Source organism: Amia ocellicauda, chromosome 20 (genome assembly GCF_036373705.1).
Source record: "Amia ocellicauda isolate fAmiCal2 chromosome 20, fAmiCal2.hap1, whole genome shotgun sequence".
In the NCBI taxonomy this organism is placed as follows: domain Eukaryota; kingdom Metazoa; phylum Chordata; class Actinopteri; order Amiiformes; family Amiidae; genus Amia; species Amia ocellicauda.
Genome location: NC_089869.1, coordinates 21,778,807 through 21,790,525, shown reverse-complemented (window position 1 = coordinate 21,790,525; position 11,719 = coordinate 21,778,807). Strand labels below are relative to the sequence as shown.

At 45.2% G+C, this 11,719-nt stretch overlaps 3 long non-coding RNA genes across 3 annotated transcripts; all 3 read right to left on the bottom strand.

Annotated features, from left to right (window-relative positions):
* Positions 1-3,485: 3,485 nt before the first annotated feature.
* LOC136715645 (uncharacterized) lies at positions 3,486-4,598 on the bottom strand. Its single transcript, XR_010805091.1, has 3 exons — positions 4,508-4,598; positions 4,087-4,137; positions 3,486-3,574 (listed from the first exon to the last, which is right to left on the bottom strand). It is a non-coding gene; the product is annotated as an uncharacterized LOC136715645 (long non-coding RNA).
* A 2,291-nt stretch (positions 4,599-6,889) lies between these two features.
* On the bottom strand, positions 6,890-8,034 carry LOC136715646 (uncharacterized). The gene is made up of 3 exons (XR_010805092.1): positions 7,944-8,034; positions 7,523-7,573; positions 6,890-6,978 (listed from the first exon to the last, which is right to left on the bottom strand). It is a non-coding gene; the product is annotated as an uncharacterized LOC136715646 (long non-coding RNA).
* Positions 8,035-10,291: 2,257 nt separating this feature from the next.
* LOC136715644 (uncharacterized) lies at positions 10,292-11,443 on the bottom strand. Its single transcript, XR_010805090.1, has 3 exons — positions 11,353-11,443; positions 10,932-10,982; positions 10,292-10,387 (listed from the first exon to the last, which is right to left on the bottom strand). It is a non-coding gene; the product is annotated as an uncharacterized LOC136715644 (long non-coding RNA).
* Positions 11,444-11,719: the final 276 nt, after the last annotated feature.

The following is an 11,719-nucleotide window of genomic DNA, read 5'->3' as shown; positions in this document are numbered from 1 at the left end:
AGTAATCGGGGCAGCAGTTATTGTTCCATTGACAGGAGGAGTCACAGGAGCAGTCACCAGAAGTGCCCCCACAATTGTACATGCATGACCCTGAAAGAGCAACACACAGGACTTCACACACACTGTATGTGGGACAATAATGAGAAACAACAACAACTCTGTTGTCAGTAATTGTGAAAGCTTTGTGAGAAAGACAGTGTTTAATTATTATGATTATGATTATTATTAGTAATATTATTATTAATAATATTATTATTAATATTATTATTATTATTTCTTGGCAGACGCCCTGGTCCAGGGCGACTTACAAAATATAAGTGCAATACAAAGTGCAAGAATACTGTTAAGTACAAGGCATCAAACATTACAAATTCAAATTTACATTATAGAAAGCAATTCAAATTATGTCTCTAACGGGATCTTGAAGGAAAATGCACAACGCTATCAAACAGGTCACATGGTCTACATCTGAAATGAGTTCATAAGGCAGGATGGGTGAGAGAGGACAAGCAAGTGGAGTAAAATAGAAAGATATTATTACCTTGGGAAAAGATGGGGTTGTAACCTACAGAAATATAAAGTAGGTGTTAATAAACTATGAAAGGGGATTAATCAGATCTCACACACACACACACAGAAGCAAGGGTTGCCCCTCGGCTCTGGAACTCCCTCCCTCCAGCCATCCGTGTCTCTGAGTCCATCACCATCTTTCCGTCCCTCCTGAACATCCACCTCTGAGACCAGGACTACCCTTAACCCCCCCACACACATTGACACACTGCTGTATGTTTCTCAGTTCACAGCCCTCTCTTCCTTCCAGTGTTTTAGTCTGCTGTGGATTTGTCTTGATTTCAGTTTGTTGACAAAATTATTAAAAAAGACTTCAGATTCTTGAAAAGCACTAAATAAGATCCATTAATTATTACAGTAATTATTATTAAGTGTAGTAAAATATAAATAAATGATTACCTGGGTAAGTAGGGGAGGTACCTACAGAAATATAAAGGAGGTGTTAATTACACAGTGGCTGTGAGACGGGGTTAATCAGATCACACACACACACACACTCACAAAGGAGGTCACAGATTAATAGTTATCAGACAGAATGAATGGCATTTCCACTAGTATGACTGCATGTCTGTACTGAGCACGCTACTGACACGCAAAACAAAAACAGCTGAGTATCAAGAGATACAGCGGCTCCTCACTGAGACCGGCACACCGACACACTGCTAACAGGGCCCTGTGGGGCTGGAGAGAGGAGGGCACTGCCTCCACACACTGTGAACACAACGTCCAGAGCTGCGGTGTGCATCTACAACAGCCTCCCACACACACAGCCCCTGATGACGGCTCAGTGTACAAGAGCCCTGACCACCAGTGGTGAAAGTAAGCTGGTATGGTCCGGTACACTGTACCAGTAAGAAACATTTTATGAATAATAATAATAATTTATATTTATGTTAATTAATAATTTCAATGCATTTAATTATAGTAAGTCACATAGAAATTTACTCCATATCAAATCCATTGCAATATTTAGTGTCTTGTATGGGAGTGAGCGACTCGTTTGTGTGTACACTTGATTGGAACCCTAATTGTCTCATAGTAACACAACTGCGCTCATCCGCTCCTGCGTGGCACATACATTACAGACCCAGACAGCAGGAATACGAATCGATCAAACAAGAAACCCAAATTTAGCACCATGCTGGTGCAAAATAAATTAATAAGAAATATTCAAACGCAAAGCAGATAACGGTGTAGAAAGCAGGCTCTCCAAAAAAAAAAACCTCAACTGCGCATGCGAATGTCACGGCAGGGGATGTAATGAGTGGAGGACCCAGGTGCGGGGCTACTGCAGGACTGGGATGGGTTTGAATGATAACAGGTCAGGGTAAATGGAAGAGGGATAAGAAGCAGGCTGTTAGAGTATAAAGCAAAAATCCAAGAGACGTTGTCATAAGGCGGGCAAAGGTCAGTCGATCAGCAAACAGGGTTCAAGGGACAATCCAGGAGTCGTTATCAAAGGCAGACGCAAGGTTGTACACACAAAGGAAGGGCTCAGAATTGTTTCTTTACAGAAGGCCAGATTTCATGAAGACTGAACAGAACAGAGGGATATATATAGAGAGAAGGCTGAGGGAGCAGATAGCAGAGCAGTGGGGTGCTGGACCAATAGGAGGGACAAATGTCAATTAAACTAAATGCACATGTGGCTATGGAATGTGATGCCAGAGACAGGACTAGTACTCTGGCGACGATGACCTCTGCTGGTGAGGTGAGGACATGACAAACATTAGTCACCAAGATGCTCCAAAATCATTGCAAAGTTTCATCTCCAGCCTGAATCACAGGGTAAGCCTAGTGCCAATGAGAAGCAGAATCCCTCGGTATGGTCTGAGGTTCAATTTGAACAATTCCAAAGCAGTGACTGGCTGCTTGCAGTGGATGGAAAGCTAGGTTACACAACCTGTAATGATCGCTCTAATTTGAAACTTCCTTCTGCTAGAGGCGTGGATATCACTTCTAATTGGGATGAATGTCAAATATCCTCGTTGGGGAAAAATAAAGAAACACAGCTTACATCCCTTCAACATTTTTTAAAACCAACACAAAGCCAATTGCTCATTGAATGTACAAACATTGTAGCAACAGCTAAGACAGACATTGTTAAACCTTAATGCAAAAAGCAAAGGAGGAGAATTTGAAAGCACTGCTCGTGTGTTCAGGATGGCTCAGCACACTGCGAACATGAATTGTCCTTCACAGAGCATGAGCCTGACTGACCGGCAACAAATGAATGGGGAGCAAAACTGTCTGTGGAGACATCATAGAGCATGTCTGCTCAGAAATGAAGGACAAAAAATGATCGCAGATAACAGACAACATAATATATTGAGGTTTTCATGTCTGGTGATTGCACAAAACTTTTTTTGTGTGTGTTTGTGTTGGGGCGTAAACCGTACTGGTAAAAATCTAAATCTACTTTCACCGCCGCTGACCACACACAACACAGAGAGACCGTACCTGTAGAGGTGGGTGGTGGGGCAGTGGTGGATGTTGCAGTGGAGGGTGGTGCGGTGGTATAATTTTCAGGAGCACAGTACTCTGAGGAGAAATGACACAGAACAGCAGCACTGAGACCCAGAGGAAACACACATCGCAGCCTCTCGCCCCCAGGAGGGCCCGTCACCTGCAGACACAGCCTCCGCAGCGCACAGGCCCCGACACGGTTAATACACAGTGTGTCCTCATGGTTAAAGAGCACCAGAGGAAATGTCTCACTTCAGAGGGAGTCTCCATCCAGCAGGAATACTGAGCTCCATCCCCGGAGCAGAGCCACACACTACTGGAGCCAAACTGAGATCAATAACAAGGATCGACCCGTTTGTAGCGCAATCACTGAAAGGGAGATGAGAGGACAACACTCACGGACTCAGACTCGGTCCGATACAGAGCGGCCGGATCCCACACTTACCGTAGTAATCGGGGCAGCAATTATTGTTCCATTCACAGGAGGAGTCACAGGAGCAGTCACCAGAAGTGCCCCCACAATTGTACATGCATGACCCTGAAAGAGCAACACACACGATTTCACACACACTGTATGCAATGCAAAAAAAAATCGAAACGCTCTCAAACAGGTCACATGGTCTACATCTGAAACGAGTTCATAAGGCAGGATGGGTGAGAGAGGACAAGCAAGTGGAGTGAAATAGAAATAATGACGTTGGGAAAAGGTGGGTACAGCAGAAATAAAGAGCAGGTGTTAATAACAAACAGCAACTGTGAAAGGGATCAGATCTCACACACACACACAGTATTCAGACAGGGTGGATGGCGTCTGGACAAGTCTGACTGCATGTCTGTACTGAGCACGCTACTGACACACAGACAGAAACAGCTGACCTCAGCGATAGACAAAGTGGACCCTCATGTTGACTGGCACACTGAAACACTGGCACACTAACACACTGCTAACAGGGCGCTGTGGGGCTGTGCGAGAGGAGGGCTGCGGTGTGCATCTACAACAGCCTCCCACACACACAGCCCCTGATGACACACAACACACAGAGACCCTACCTGGAGTGGTGGTGGATGGTGGAGTGGTGGTGGTTGGAGGAGCGCAGTACTCTGAGGAGCAATGACACAGAACAGCAGCACTGAGACCCAGAGGAAACACACATCGCAGCCTCTCGCCCCCAGGAGGGCCCGTCACCTGCAGACACAGCCTCCGCAGCGCACAGGCCCCGACACGGTTAATACACAGTGTGTCCTCATGGTTAAAGAGCACCAGAGGAAATGTCTCACTTCAGAGGGAGTCTCCATCCAGCAGGAATACTGAGCTCCATCCCCGGAGCAGAGCCACACACTACTGGAGCCAAACTGAGATCAATAACAAGGATCGACCCGTTTGTAGCGCAATCACTGAAAGGGAGATGAGAGGACAACACTCACGGACTCAGACTCGGTCCGATACAGAGTGGCCGGATCCCACACTTACCGTAGTAATCGGGGCAGCAGTTATTGTTCCATTCACAGGAGGAGTCACAGGAGCAGTCACCAGAAGTGCCCCCACAATTGTACATGCATGACCCTGAAAGAGCAACACACAGGACTTCACACACACTGTATGTGGGACAATAATGAGAAACAACAACAACTCTGTTGTCAGTAATTGTGAAAGCTTTGTGAGAAAGACAGTGTTTAATTATTATGATTATGATTATTATTAGTAATATTATTATTAATAATATTATTATTAATATTATTATTATTATTTCTTGGCAGACGCCCTGGTCCAGGGCGACTTACAAAATATAAGTGCAATACAAAGTGCAAGAATACTGTTAAGTACAAGGCATCAAACATTACAAATTCAAATTTACATTATAGAAAGCAATTCAAATTATGTCTCTAACGGGATCTTGAAGGAAAATGCAAGACGCTATCAAAATGGTCACATGGTCTACATCTGAAATGAGTTCATAAGGCAGGATGGGTGAGAGAGGACAAGCAAGTGGAGTAAAATAGAAATAATGACGTTGGGAAAAGGTGGGTACAGCAGAAATAAAGAGCAGGTGTTAATAACAAACAGCAACTGTGAAAGGGATCAGATCTCACACACACACACAGTATTCAGACAGGGTGGATGGCGTCTGCACTAGTCTGACTGAATCCCATTCATTTCTCCCCATAGAGATTCAGAAAAATCACTCAAATAAGGGCAACGTTCAACACAGGCTTAGTCCATCTTATACGTTTTGTTGTGGAAGTTACCCTCTTTCAATACATTCGGCCATTATAGGTCTTGAAGCACAAACTTACCGACAGCAAGGAAAAGCTAACAAAATGCTAACTTTTAGAAGAACGGGACTGCAGCACAGGCGCATGCCTGTGTCGTCTCCTCCACTAGCTAACGCGTGCTCGCTGTCCCAAACACGATCGCCTAGCTAGCTAAGCGGCACCTTTCTACATTCTAGCACAATCGGCTAGTGTTTATTTTAGTAGTTAGCTAGCCAGTTATCTCTGAACGGAGTCATAAAGTGCTCAAATTGCATAAAATATGTATCAAATGTATCCCCTGCCCTCTCAGCTCAGCCAGTACCTCACAATGTGTGAAGGACAAAACAGCCTCCTGTTCTGGGCTATGAATAGGAAAACTCTGCCATCACTCTTTAGTGCGGCATTGAGGGCATCAGCTATACCAGCAACAAGCCCACCTACTGAGCGGGTTTTCAGCCATGGTGGACTAAGTCTACGACCACATCGTGCACAGATGAGTGACAGGGTTCTGTCCAACCTGATATTTTGCAAGTGCAATCCTCTGTAGTACAAGTACAATACTTCACTGACGCATGAACACATCTAGCAACATGGCTGATGTTCTTCTACTTATGTTAAAAGTAAGGCTCTGTAGTAGGAGTGTGCATTTTGTGCTTTGGACCAAAAAGAAAACCCATATTCATATTTATTTCTAGGACTTTTTCCAAATATTTCACCAATATATACACAGGGAACCTACTATATATATATATATATATATATATATATATATATATATATATATATATATAAAACTATAGCACATTATGTCGGTGACATATGGACAATACAAATGTTTTTGATAATCTGCTGTGTGATGTATTGTATTACTTAAAGTATAAAGAATATCATCATTGGTAATTAATTATAAAAGAGACTTGAAGACTCGAAGCTCAAAATTGAAGACTTGAGACTTGACTTGACTTGTAGCTCAATGACTTGGGACTTACTTGAGACTTGCTTAATACTGACTTGGGACATACTTGGACTTGCAAAATAATGACTTGTTGACACCTCTGCTGCCTCCAGACACTGTGAACACAACGTCCAGAGCTGCGGTGTGCATCTACAACAGCCTCCCACACACACAGCCCCTAATGACACACAACACACAGAGACCCTACCTGGAGTGAAGGGTGTTGAGGTGCTGGGTGAGGGAGTGCTGGTGCATGGAGTCCAGCAGAAATCTGAGGAGAAATGACACAGAACAGCAGAACTGAGACCCAGAGGAAACACACATCGCAGCCTCTCGCCCCCAGGAGGGCCCGTCACCTGCAGACACAGCCTCCGCAGCGCACAGGCCCCGACACGGTTAATACACAGTGTGTCCTCATGGTTAAAGAGCACCAGAGGAAATGTCTCACTTCAGAGGGAGTCTCCATCCAGCAGGAATACTGAGCTCCATCCCCGGAGCAGAGCCACACACTACTGGAGCCAAACTGAGATCAATAACAAGGATCGACCCGTTTGTAGCGCAATCACTGAAAGGGAGATGAGAGGACAACACTCACGGACTCAGACTCGGTCCGATACAGAGCGGCCAGATCCCACACTTACCGTAGTAATCGGGGCAGCAATTATTGTTCCATTCACAGGAGGAGTCACAGGAGCAGTCACCAGAAGTGCCCCCACAATTGTACATGCATGACCCTGAAAGAGCAACACACACGATTTCACACACACTGTATGCAATGCAAAAAAAAATCGAAACGCTCTCAAACAGGTCACATGGTCTACATCTGAAACGAGTTCATAAGGCAGGATGGGTGAGAGAGGACAAGCAAGTGGAGTGAAATAGAAATAATGACGTTGGGAAAAGGTGGGTACAGCAGAAATAAAGAGCAGGTGTTAATAACAAACAGCAACTGTGAAAGGGATCAGATCTCACACACACACACAGTATTCAGACAGGGTGGATGGCGTCTGGACAAGTCTGACTGCATGTCTGTACTGAGCACGCTACTGACACACAGACAGAAACAGCTGACCTCAGCGATAGACAAAGTGGACCCTCATGTTGACTGGCACACTGAAACACTGGCACACTAACACACTGACACACTGAAACATTAACACACTGACACACTGCTAACAGGGCGCTGTGGGGCTGTGCGAGAGGAGGGCTGTGGTGTGCATCTACAACAGCCTCCCACACACACAGCCCCTGATGACACACAACACACAGAGACTCTACCTGGAGTGGTGGTGGATGGTGGAGTGGTGGTGGTTGGAGGAGCGCAGTACTCTGAGGAGAAATGACACAGAACAGCAGCACTGAGACCCAGAGGAAACACACATCGCAGCCTCTCGCCCCCAGGAGGGCCCGTCACCTGCAGACACAGCCTCCGCAGCGCACAGACCCCGACACGGTTAATACACAGTGTGTCCTCATGGTTAAAGAGCACCAGAGGAAATGTCTCACTTCAGAGGGAGTCTCCATCCAGCAGGAATACTGAGCTCCATCCCCGGAGCAGAGCCACACACTACTGGAGCCAAACTGAGATCAATAACAAGGATCGACCCGTTTGTAGCGCAATCACTGAAAGGGAGATGAGAGGACAACACTCACGGACTCAGACTCGGTCCGATACAGAGCGGCCGGATCCCACACTTACCGTAGTAATCGGGGCAGCAGTTATTGTTCCATTCACAGGAGGAGTCACAGGAGCAGTCACCAGAAGTGCCCCCACAATTGTACATGCATGACCCTGAAAGAGCAACACACACGACTTCACACACACTGTATGTGGGACAATAATGAGAAACAACAACAACTCTGTTGTCAGTAATTGTGAAAGCTTTGTGAGAAAGACAGTGTTTAATTATTATGATTATGATTATTATTAGTAATATTATTATTAATAATATTATTATTAATATTATTATTATTATTTCTTGGCAGACGCCCTGGTCCAGGGCGACTTACAAAATATAAGTGCAATACAAAGTGCAAGAATACTGTTAAGTACAAGGCATCAAACATTACAAATTCAAATTTACATTATAGAAAGCAATTCAAATTATGTCTCTAACGGGATCTTGAAGGAAAATGCAAAACGCTATCAAAATGGTCACATGGTCTACATCTGAAACGAGTTCATAAGGCAGGATGGGTGAGAGAGGACAAGCAAGTGGAGTAAAATAGAAATAATGACGTTGGGAAAAGGTGGGTACAGCAGAAATAAAGAGCAGGTGTTAATAACAAACAGCAACTGTGAAAGGGATCAGATCTCACACACACACACAGTATTCAGACAGGGTGGATGGCGTCTGCACTAGTCTGACTGAATCCCATTCATTTCTCCCCATAGAGATTCAGAAAAATCACTCAAATAAGGGCAACGTTCAACACAGGCTTAGTCCATCTTATACGTTTTGTTGTGGAAGTTACCCTCTTTCAATACATTCGGCCATTATAGGTCTTGAAGCACAAACTTACCGACAGCAAGGAAAAGCTAACAAAATGCTAACTTTTAGAAGAACGGGACTGCAGCACAGGCGCATGCCTGTGTCGTCTCCTCCACTAGCTAACGCGTGCTCGCTGTCCCAAACACGATCGCCTAGCTAGCTAAGCGGCACCTTTCTACATTCTAGCACAATCGGCTAGTGTTTATTTTAGTAGTTAGCTAGCCAGTTATCTCTGAACGGAGTCATAAAGTGCTCAAATTGCGTAAAATATGTATCAAATGTATCCCCTGCCCTCTCAGCTCAGCCAGTACCTCACAATGTGTGAAGGACAAAACAGCCTCCTGTTCTGGGCTATGAATAGGAAAACTCTGCCATCACTCTTTAGTGCGGCATTGAGGGCATCAGCTATACCAGCAACAAGCCCACCTACTGAGTGGGTTTTCAGCCATGGTGGACTAAGTCTACGACCACATCGTGCACAGATGAGTGACAGGGTTCTGTCCAACCTGATATTTTGCAAGTGCAATCCTCTGTAGTACAAGTACAATACTTCACTGACGCATGAACACATCTAGCAACATGGCTGATGTTCTTCTACTTATGTTAAAAGTAAGGCTCTGTAGTAGGAGTGTGCATTTTGTGCTTTGGACCAAAAAGAAAACCCATATTCATATTTATTTCTAGGACTTTTTCCAATATTTCACCAATATATACACAGGGAACCTACTATATATATATATATATATATATATAAAACTATAGCACATTATGTCGGTGACATATGGACAATACAAATGTTTTTGATAATCTGCTGTGTGATGTATTGTATTACTTAAAGTATAAAGAATATCATCATTGGTAATTAATTATAAAAGAGACTTGAAGACTCGAAGCTCAAAATTGAAGACTTGAGACTTGACTTGACTTGTAGCTCAATGACTTGGGACTTACTTGAGACTTGCTTAATACTGACTTGGGACATACTTGGACTTGCAAAATAATGACTTGTTGACACCTCTGCTGCCTCCAGACACTGTGAACACAACGTCCAGAGCTGCGGTGTGCATCTACAACAGCCTCCCACACACACAGCCCCTAATGACACACAACACACAGAGACCCTACCTGGAGTGAAGGGTGTTGAGGTGCTGGGTGAGGGAGTGCTGGTGCATGGAGTCCAGCAGAAATCTGAGGAGAAATGACACAGAACAGCAGCACTGAGACCCAGAGGAAACACACATCGCAGCCTCTCGCCCCCAGGAGGGCCCGTCACCTGCAGACACAGCCTCCGCAGCGCACAGGCCCCGACACGGTTAATACACAGTGTGTCCTCATGGTTAAAGAGCACCAGAGGAAATGTCTCACTTCAGAGGGAGTCTCCATCCAGCAGGAATACTGAGCTCCATCCCCGGAGCAGAGCCACACACTACTGGAGCCAAACTGAGATCAATAACAAGGATCGACCCGTTTGTAGCGCAATCACTGAAAGGGAGATGAGAGGACAACACTCACGGACTCAGACTCGGTCCGATACAGAGCGGCCGGATCCCACACTTACCGTAGTAATCGGGGCAGCAATTATTGTTCCATTCACAGGAGGAGTCACAGGAGCAGTCACCAGAAGTGCCCCCACAATTGTACATGCATGACCCTGAAAGAGCAACACACACGATTTCACACACACTGTATGCAATGCAAAAAAAAATCGAAACGCTCTCAAACAGGTCACATGGTCTACATCTGAAACGAGTTCATAAGGCAGGATGGGTGAGAGAGGACAAGCAAGTGGAGTGAAATAGAAATAATGACGTTGGGAAAAGGTGGGTACAGCAGAAATAAAGAGCAGGTGTTAATAACAAACAGCAACTGTGAAAGGGATCAGATCTCACACACACACACAGTATTCAGACAGGGTGGATGGCGTCTGGACAAGTCTGACTGCATGTCTGTACTGAGCACACTACTGACACACAGACAGAAACAGCTGACCTCAGCGATAGACAAAGTGGACCCTCATGTTGACTGGCACACTGAAACACTGGCACACTAACACACTGACACACTGAAACATTAACACACTGACACACTGCTAACAGGGCGCTGTGGGGCTGTGCGAGAGGAGGGCTGCGGTGTGCATCTACAACAGCCTCCCACACACACAGCCCCTGATGACACACAACACACAGAGACCCTACCTGGAGTGGTGGTGGATGGTGGAGTGGTGGTGGTTGGAGGAGCGCAGTACTCTGAGGAGAAATGACACAGAACAGCAGCACTGAGACCCAGAGGAAACACACATCGCAGCCTCTCGCCCCCAGGAGGGCCCGTCACCTGCAGACACAGCCTCCGCAGCGCACAGGCCCCGACACGGTTAATACACAGTGTGTCCTCATGGTTAAAGAGCACCAGAGGAAATGTCTCACTTCAGAGGGAGTCTCCATCCAGCAGGAATACTGAGCTCTATCCCCGGAGCAGAGCCACACACTACTGGAGCCAAACTGAGATCAATAACAAGGATCGACCCGTTTGTAGCGCAATCACTGAAAGGGAGATGAGAGGACAACACTCACGGACTCAGACTCGGTCCGATACAGAGCGGCCGGATCCCACACTTACCGTAGTAATCGGGGCAGCAGTTATTGTTCCATTCACAGGAGGAGTCACAGGAGCAGTCACCAGAAGTGCCCCCACAATTGTACATGCATGACCCTGAAAGAGCAACACACACGACTTCACACACACTGTATGTGGGACAATAATGAGAAACAACAACAACTCTGTTGTCAGTAATTGTGAAAGCTTTGTGAGAAAGACAGTGTTTAATTATTATGATTATGATTATTATTAGTAATATTATTATTAATAATATTATTATTAATATTATTATTATTATTTCTTGGCAGACGCCCTGGTCCAGGGCGACTTACAAAATATAAGTGCAATACAAAGTGCAAGAATACTGTTAAGTACAAGGCATCAAACA